This window comes from Salvia splendens, chromosome 1 (assembly GCF_004379255.2).
Source record: "Salvia splendens isolate huo1 chromosome 1, SspV2, whole genome shotgun sequence".
In the NCBI taxonomy this organism is placed as follows: Eukaryota; Viridiplantae; Streptophyta; class Magnoliopsida; order Lamiales; family Lamiaceae; genus Salvia; species Salvia splendens.
In genome coordinates this window covers 4802813-4811778 of record NC_056032.1, presented here as the reverse complement: position 1 = coordinate 4811778, position 8966 = coordinate 4802813, and the positions used below count along the sequence as shown (strand labels likewise).

Below are 8966 nucleotides of genomic sequence, written 5' to 3'. Positions count from 1 at the left end.
TCTCTCCTCAACCATGGTCGGCTGGTTGGCAACCAGCGACCAAATGGTCTCCCAAATGAATTCATGAATCAACCAATGATATTGTGCCACATGGCACAATTTCATTGGATTATATATTTTTTAAATTGATATATCTTTTATATATTATATTAAAAAATTAAAAAAATTATACCAAAATTTATAATTTTTCATCCTCTATAAATAGAGACCACATTTGCTATAGTTTTGAACACAAAAAAATTTTATCTTTTCTCCTCCTATAATCCTTTCTTTGGTATAATTTCTTATTTTTTAGTCCTCTTTGTTGTTCATCATGGATGATGATGAGAATAACATATTCTCTGATTCTCAAAATTTCTATTCAACACAAAATTTCAATCCCTCCCAAACTTTCAATCCTTCCCAAGATTATTTCCCTACCTTTGATGAATTTCCAAATTCTAGCCAATTTGAAACTAACATGAATGTTTCAAACGCTCCATATGGTTGGAGTGAGCAAGAAGACATCGCACTAATGTCTGCTTGGTGTTTCATCAGCACAAATGCAGTTGTTGTCACCAACCGAACTAGTGTGAATCTATGGGAAAATATTCTTGATCAATATGAAAAAACAAGAAAAGAAAATCCAACAATGGGCGAACAAAGGAGTTTGGAGTCATTGAGACAGCGCTACAGACGACTCAACACAAATGTCTCCAAGTGGATTGGTGCATACAAGCATGCGCACGATCGAGCTACGAGCGGTCAATCTAATGAGGACATTGAGAAAGTCGCTCAACAAATCTATTGTAAGAGTAAGTTTACTCACCATAAGGTGTTTGAGAGCGTGATGAGACACAATCCCAAGTGGGAATTGAAGTTGAATAGCACTGGTTCATTGCGATTCCAACCAGATGGCGACAACCTTGAAGAAAGTCATGGAAGCTCTAAAAGGTCAAGGGCTAGTGAGGAGGGAGGACCTCAAATCAACTCCACACCTGTGAGTGTTTCTTCAACATTACGACGTCCTATTGGAAGAGATAAAGCTAAGGCTAAGGCTAAAAGAAAAGGCAAAGAAGTTGCAACACCATCATATACAGTTCCTAATGATTTCACTGCAGCACTACGTGAAGGGAATGTGATATTCAGGAACGGAAGATCAAGGCAACTAGTGATATTCAGGAACGAAACATCAAGGCAGTTATCATTACTCCACTGATGGCTAGGAGGGACTTAACTCCAGAAGAAGAAGATCTGAAACGCGATCTAATAGCAGAACTGTTTGGGAAGTGATCGTAGTTTATCTGTTTTCATTGTATGTTTCTTAGTATGTAACTTTCAACTTCTGTTGCTTAGTATGCAATCTTCAATTTTCGTTGCTTAGTATGTAACCTTTAATTTTTGTTGCTTATGTAACTTCCAGTTTATGTGACAAGCCCTTCAATCAAAGCATGAATAGATGAAATGTGCTCACAAGTCATGGAGGAATCCAATGACATCCCATGTGATCACGAAAATCAAAGTTTGACTAGATGACAACTCACACTCTATCACAAGTGGTGGTGGAATCCAATGACATTCCATGTGATCACGAAAATCAAAGTTTGACTAGATGACAAATCACCCTCTATCACTAGTGGTGGTTGAATCCAATGACATCCCATGTGATCACGAAAATCAAAGTTTGACTAGATGACAACTCACACTTTATCACAAGTGGTGGTGGAATCCAATGACATCCCATGTGATCACGAAAATCAAAGTTTGACTAGATGACAACTCACACTCTATCACAAGTGGTGGTGGAATCCAATGACATCTCATGTGATCACGAAAATCAAAGTTTGACTAGATGACAACTCACTCTCTATCACAAGTGGTGGTGGAATCCAATGACATTCCATGTGATCACAAAAATCAAAGTTTGACTAGATGACAACTCACACTCTATCACAAGTGGTGGTGGAATCCAATGACATCTCATCTGATCACGAAAATCAAAGTTTGACTAGATGACAACTCACTCTCTATCACAAGTGGTGGTAGAATCAAATGACATCCCATGTGATAGTGGTGGAATCTTATGCTCAACAAATAACTTTTATATATTTACCTATATGCTTCACGAAAATTACACACAAATCCTCTCACAATTATTGAGCCAACTCTCCCTATAAAATGTCATCAAGTTCTAATTTTGAAGCTTCCAATCTTCTTGAAGACAATGAATGGGAAGAAAAAATTATTGAACAAAATCAGCAACTCGATCAACTAATCGAGGATATAGCTATTTGGCCAACAACCTTGTCTTCACAACCTACAACCCAGGCGGTTAGAGCTAGAAGGAGATACATTGAAAGGAAACGCGAGGAGGGTCATGATACTATTTTCGAGCAGTACTTTGCTGAAGATCCAATCTATCCTCCACATTTTTTTCCGAACAAGGTATCGCATGCGAAAACCTTTGTTCGAAAAAATAATGAACAAGCTCATCGAGACCGACAATTTTTTTGTGCAAAAGCGTGATGCTACTGGTCGGCTTGGTATGTCTGCAATTCAGAAATGTACAACAGCGATGAGGATGTTGGCCTACGGGACGGCGGCCGACTTGCACGACGAATATTTGAGAATGAGCGCACAACTCATTCGCAAATCTCTCATCAAGTTCGTTGAAGGTGTAATTTCTAACTTCGGCGATGAGTACTTGCGAAATCCCACCGAAGAAGACTTGGCAAGACTTCTGCATATTGGATAACAACGTGGGTTTCCAGGCATGTTGGGTAGTATTGACTGCATGCATTGGGAATGGAAAAATTGTCCCACTTCATGGGCTGGACAATATGCCGAAAGAAGCGGGAGTCCGACAATCATCTTGGAAGCAGTAGCATCTCAAGAACTGTGGATCTGGCATGCTTTTTTTGGAACTCCAGATTCGAGAAATGATATTAATGAGCTTGATCAATCTCCTGTTTTTGATGATATTTTGGAAGGTCGGGCACCGAAGGTCAATTACATAGTAAATGACCACGAAAAAAATATGGGGTATTATCTTACTGATGGCATATATCCTTAATGGGCGGCATTTGTCAAATCTATTCCAGGTCCACAAACGATGAAGCACAAGTTTTTTGCTCAATATCAAGAGTCCGCGCGAAAAGATGTTGAGCGAGCTTTCGGTGTTTTGCAAGCTTGTTTTGCTTTTATCAAATGTCCATGTCTTATTTGGGATCGTGATATTATGGGGAAAATAATGATTGCTTGCATAATCTTGCACAATATGATAGTAGAAGACGAAAGAAGCACGTATTCGAACTATTGTGATCTAGCAGAATTTATTCAAGATCGACTTGGACAAAGTAGTTGTGAGAATGAAGATGGAGATGATAATAATGATTTCATATATTCTACGAATAAGATTGCGAGTCTAGCTTCTTACATGAAAAATAAAGCCCAACTTCTAAACAAAGAAGCTCACAAAGCTCTGCTAAACTATTTGATTGAGCATATTGGGCAAAACTCGGCAATTGCAATTGAATGTCTAGTTTTCATCTTATGTATGAGCACCAATTATGTATTTTCAATTTCGTATTTCAATTATTGTAATTTATGTTTTTTAAGTTTGTTTTTATAATTTTTAGTTTGTCATTTATTGTGATTTTTTTATAAATTTTATTATGCAATAATAAATAATACTATTTATTTAATAATATTATTATTAAAAATATAATAGAAAACAAAATATATAATAGTGTGGTTGAGTGGTCATTGATAAACCATGAAAATGGGTGTGGTTGGGTGGTCATTGATAAACCATGAAAATGAGTGTGATTGAGTTGGATGAATATTAATTATGTGGAAGATGACGTGGAGGAGATAGAAATGAATTAAATATTAAAAAAGTGAATGGTTGAGTTGGGTTAGATAAGCATGGCCAAGAATGATTTCTTCATATTTTTTGTACAACCACAATTTGTACTTTAACATATCCTACAATGTTAATGTTCATTTGTTGGTTCGTGCATTATTGTAATCATAAATATGAAGATTCTACTACTAGTATTTATGATATGAATTGAGAAAATTGGGAACAAAAAATTGGAAGCAAATTCTGGAAAAAATTTATACTGTACTTATTATCTTACAGCAGTCAGATTTTGTGTATATGATTATTCCATGAAAAAAAATCTAAGATTTGATCACCAATGCTAAAAATATATTAGCTTTTTAATAAGACCAACTTAACTGAAGAAATTCCCAAGCCGTGTACAGGCGGTACTCTAACTATTACAATCAAAAGGAAACTTGCAACAAAAAGAGGAATGAAAATTACAACGGAAATAAAGCAAGCCAAATTTATAAGTCGAGTCGAGGAAAGCCCTCTTTCGCAAGACAAATTAGTGTACTCTTCTAAGACAGGGTTATATCAATCGAAGTTGGAGAAAACATGAGCTTCAAAGCTGGAATGAAGAAACGAACAGTACCAATGTTCATGGGCTACGAAATGGTTAATTCCTTGAGATCTACTCTCTTGAGAATTGTGTTTATCGTTTATCATTTGACAAGCAAGACCAATTTAGACTTGGTAGTAGTAATTGAGATACATGGGTTGTTAAATATACCAATGCACATGGTTTAATATAATTGTGTACTTATTGGTGGAGACAATATTGTGCAAATTATTTGAACGTGTTGTTATAAACTGCAATGATCACGAGGTGGTCGCAATGGTCTCCGATGTGAACCATGGTAACAATCCAAATGAATGGTTTGTTGATACAGGTGCCACATGTCATGTGTGCTTTGAAAGAAGCGTTTTTTCTACCTACAAATCTGTTGGAGGTAGAAAAGTACGTATGGGAAACCAAGCCTCTTCTAAGGTTGTTGGTGTGGGTAATGTGTTCCTAAAATTAGGATCTGGAAAAGTTCTTACCCTTAGGGATGTACTGCATGTCCCAGACATCCGAAATAATTTGGTGTCAGGCTCACTTATAATAAATCATGGATTTTCACTAGAATTTGAGTGTGAAAAGGTTATATTGTCCAAGTATGAAAAGTTCATAGGTGAAGGTCACCTAGTGAATGGGCTTTTTGAGCTGAATGTTACGGTCATTCACCGTGGAAAACGAATAAGCAATAAGGAAGATGACACATCCTCTTATTTGCTTGAAAGCTTTGATTTATGGCATAATAGATTGGGACATGTAAATCTAAATGCTATAAAAAGATTAGTAAATCTTAATTTACTAAAAGTAGATAAGTTTAACTCACAAGAAAGATGTGAAGTGTGTGTTGAAGCCAAAATGGCTAAACTGCCGTTCCATTCGGTAAAGCGAAGCACAAAACCTCTTGAATTGATCCATACAGACGTATGTGATTTGAAATTTGTGCAAACAAGAGGTGGCAAAAAGTATTCCATCACGTTTATAGATGATTGCACAAGGTATTGTTACCTTTACTTATTAAGAAGTAAAGATGAGGCAATTGAAGCGTTCAAAGACTTCAAAAATGAAGCTGAAAATCAACTTACTTGTCGAATTAAGTGTGTTCGAAGTGATAGAGGAGGTGAGTATGTAGCGCCGTTTGCAGAATTATGCCATGCAAGTGGAATAATTCACCAAACCACATCTCCATATTCTCCTCAATCAAATAGTGTTGCTGAACGCAAAAATCGAACACTAAAAGAGATGATGAATGCTTTGTTGATTAATTCAGGATTACCCCAGAACATGTAGGGGGAGGCTGTGTTAACAGCGAATCATATCCTGAACAAAATTCCTCTAAAAAATAGGGATGTGACTCCTTATGAGTTGTGGAAAGGCAAGAAACCTTCGTATTCATACCTCAAAGTGTGGGGGTGCTTAGCGAAGGTAGAAGTGCCTCCTCCGAAACAAGTTGCAATAGGCGCTAAAACAATCGATTGCATCTTTATTGGCCATGCACTTAATAGTAGTGCATATCGTTTCCTATATTCTTTGAGAATGTGTACCCTTGCAAGAAGCATGAGGATCGTTCTTGTCACGACCGCCCTTTAGGGTTAATAAATACGGGCGATCGTGATTAAAAGAACTTAGTAAACAGACGAAGGAAACTAGGGTTTCAATAAAGAGTTTGACCAATAATTAATATTTAATAAAAATGGGCCAAGAGGTTGACATTATCCAAATAATTAGGTTCAAAGCTAAAAGATTGATAAGTAAAAACAATGTCTCAGCGGAAGCGTTCAAGAGTGACGTCATGTGTGGAGACACAACGACACTCGTAGTTCACAACTAACCAAACCATGCTTCAATTTTAAATTGCTCAACACCACCAATTGCTCGTCGCCGCTCAACCTGCACATAGGGAAAACACATGCAGAGCTGAGTACTATAAAATATACTCAGTGGGCTCTTGCCGAAAACATTTTCAATAAAAAAAATATTATTTATCATGCCATACATAAGTAACCATCGGGGTTTAGCTTTAGAAAGGCCCGAGGCACTCAAAATCATTTCCCATTGTAAAAGTCGACTGATCAGTCATTTTCCCATAGACGTTTACCATATCTGCCAATACATGACTTGGAATGTGGCCACAAACCAAGTCACTAGACCGGCCAGCCTGTACGCTAGCACACGATCTACTGTAGGTGTACACTAATCCAAGTAGGGTTTGCGGCCCTACGAGGACCCGAATTCGATTTATATAATAATGGCATAAAGCCACATCAGATAGGCACGTTAAAAATCACATCACGGCATGATAAATAAAGTTTCATTTCCATCGATAAAATATTTAGGACGTTGTCCTTATTTAAAAGAAAGCCCACCTCGATTGCTTAATCCGAAACTATTTTCTTTCCTTTGCGTTCACGATTCCCTTGCGAGATATCACCTTTAGAATTAAAATAACACATAAATCAACATACTTTCAAATTAAATAAGTAAAAAGCATGCATCCTAAGCGAATTTATTTATCTCATTTTTTTCGATTATTCGGCGGTCGCTTACGCCCCTAATTTCCTCCGTTGGCTCCTCGTATTTTCTTAATGATATCGAATTAGATCCCAAGATTTTATTAAGCACATGAATTAATCTTCGAAAATATCTTCCCTCGCAATATATTTATTTCGAAACTTAGGGAAAATTATTTGTGCATCGAATTATTCCGAGAATCAACAAAATAATTCCCTACAAGTAATTTAATTTTTACTCAAGCATTTAATTGGTTATTGGCCCAAAGATTTAATTAAAAGCCCTTGACTTAATTATTTTCTCCACCTTATATTTTCAATTAAAATTGTAAAGCCCAAACATCCAATTTATTTTGTTGAGGCCCAATCCCAAATAAAAACAAAAGCCCAAAATCAAGCATACTCCATCCCCCATCTTCCTCGTCTCACACTCTCTCTCTCCCTCTTCTTCCTTCTCTTCTCTCTCGCCGACTGAAATCTTCCCACTCTCCCGTCGGCTTCTTCCGTTAGCCTCACGACGCCAGCCACTGCTCGCCGGGAAGAAGACGTGTTGCCATCTCAGTGCTGTCGGAGCAGTCGCCGGGTCAGGCTTCGACAGCCTCCGTCGCACGTCGCCGCTATACCCGACGCCGCTACAGCCGTCGCCAGCCACTGCTCGTCGCTGCTGCTGTGCAGTCTTCTCGCCGAAGGTCGCCGTCGCAGGGTCAGGCCGCAACAGGGGATGCAGCGCAGTCCGCCGCGCTGCACACCACCGTCGCCGTCATCCGCCGTCGCCGCTTGACTGCTGTACTACCCCGAACGTGTTCGGGCAGCCATCGTTCATCACCGAACCCACCCCGAAACGTCCCGAAACCAACCCGAACAGCCCCGCACAACCCACCCCGAAACGTCCCGAAACCAACCCGAACAGCCTCGCAGATAAGCTCTTGATTTGAATTCATGAATTAAAGCTCGAACATTTGATTTAGACTGTTCAAATTATCGATTTGTTTCGTTTATTGTTTTTCATGAGCTGCACAAATATGGAATTTGAGAGGAATTGGGTGGAAGAAGGGTATACCTTCAATTTGCATATTTGCAACTGAACGGAACACGGACCCCCCTCGCTTTAGTTCTCGGTTTTCTTGAATGTGTTTCGATTGAGATATGAAGAATGACATCCTTTGTTCTTGCAAGAAACTTCATGATCTGTAGGATTCCAGATTGCATAGCAACAGAGTTGGATAAGTTTAGCAAGATCGTGTAGTTCCAAAACAAGGGTAAATCGAGAGGGATGGTGAAGCATAGGAAAAAGATTACCTTGCACTCAATTGAGTGAGAGTTGAGAAAAATTGGCCTTTGTTCTTGAAACTTCTTGGTGATTTTGGGGGAGAAACTTGTGGGGTGGGACTTGATTGTGAATGAAATTTTATGGAGGAGTGGCGGTAGGAAAGGAGGAGATTAGGGAAAGAGGCGTGTGATTTGGGAGAGTTTACGGATGAGGGAGGAAACGGTTTTTCATCGTGGATTGAGGGAAGATTTCGAATTTTTCTTTTTTTTTGAATTAAATTGAATGTGTTTAATATTTTATTTGCTGATCACGAAGGAGGAATGTCTTTTCACGGAGGAGGAAAATCTGCGCAGAATCTTTAATTAAAATTGGAATCAAAGATGTTTTATTTTAATTAGTTTAGTTTAATTCATAGCCCATTGTATTTTATTTTAAATTGTGCAGTACACAACTTATTTATCACGGACTGGACTTTCATATTATTTATTTAATTTATCGGATCCAACATGGAATTGAGTCCAATAAATATTCCTCACGGAAAGGAAATTATTTAAATTCGCGATGTAATTTATTTCATAATTTCTAGCTCTCATAACAATTAATCGATTATCCAAAAACCTTTAATTTATCCCCGTATTCAATTATTCGAGCAGCCACGTCACATATTCAACACTGTTGACCCAGTCAAAATTCCAACTCAAAATTAGGTCACGAAAGGTATCCCACAATTTTACTCGATAATTAATTCGCGGACCTCGCAATATC

The 8966-nt window shown here is 38.0% G+C and overlaps 1 long non-coding RNA gene across 2 annotated transcripts; it reads right to left on the bottom strand.

Annotated features, from left to right (window-relative positions):
- Nucleotides 1–6250: 6250 nt before the first annotated feature.
- LOC121800049 lies at nt 6251–8596 on the bottom strand. 2 transcript variants are annotated; one of them, XR_006050423.1, is made up of 3 exons: nt 8231–8593; nt 7992–8119; nt 6251–6311 (listed from the first exon to the last, which is right to left on the bottom strand). It is a non-coding gene; the product is annotated as an uncharacterized LOC121800049 (long non-coding RNA). The 2 variants fall into 2 exon arrangements; XR_006050422.1 differs by lacking the exon at nt 6251–6311 and adding an exon at nt 6788–6852 and having other exon boundaries at nt 8231–8596.
- Between the last annotated feature and the right edge of the window lie 370 nt (nt 8597–8966).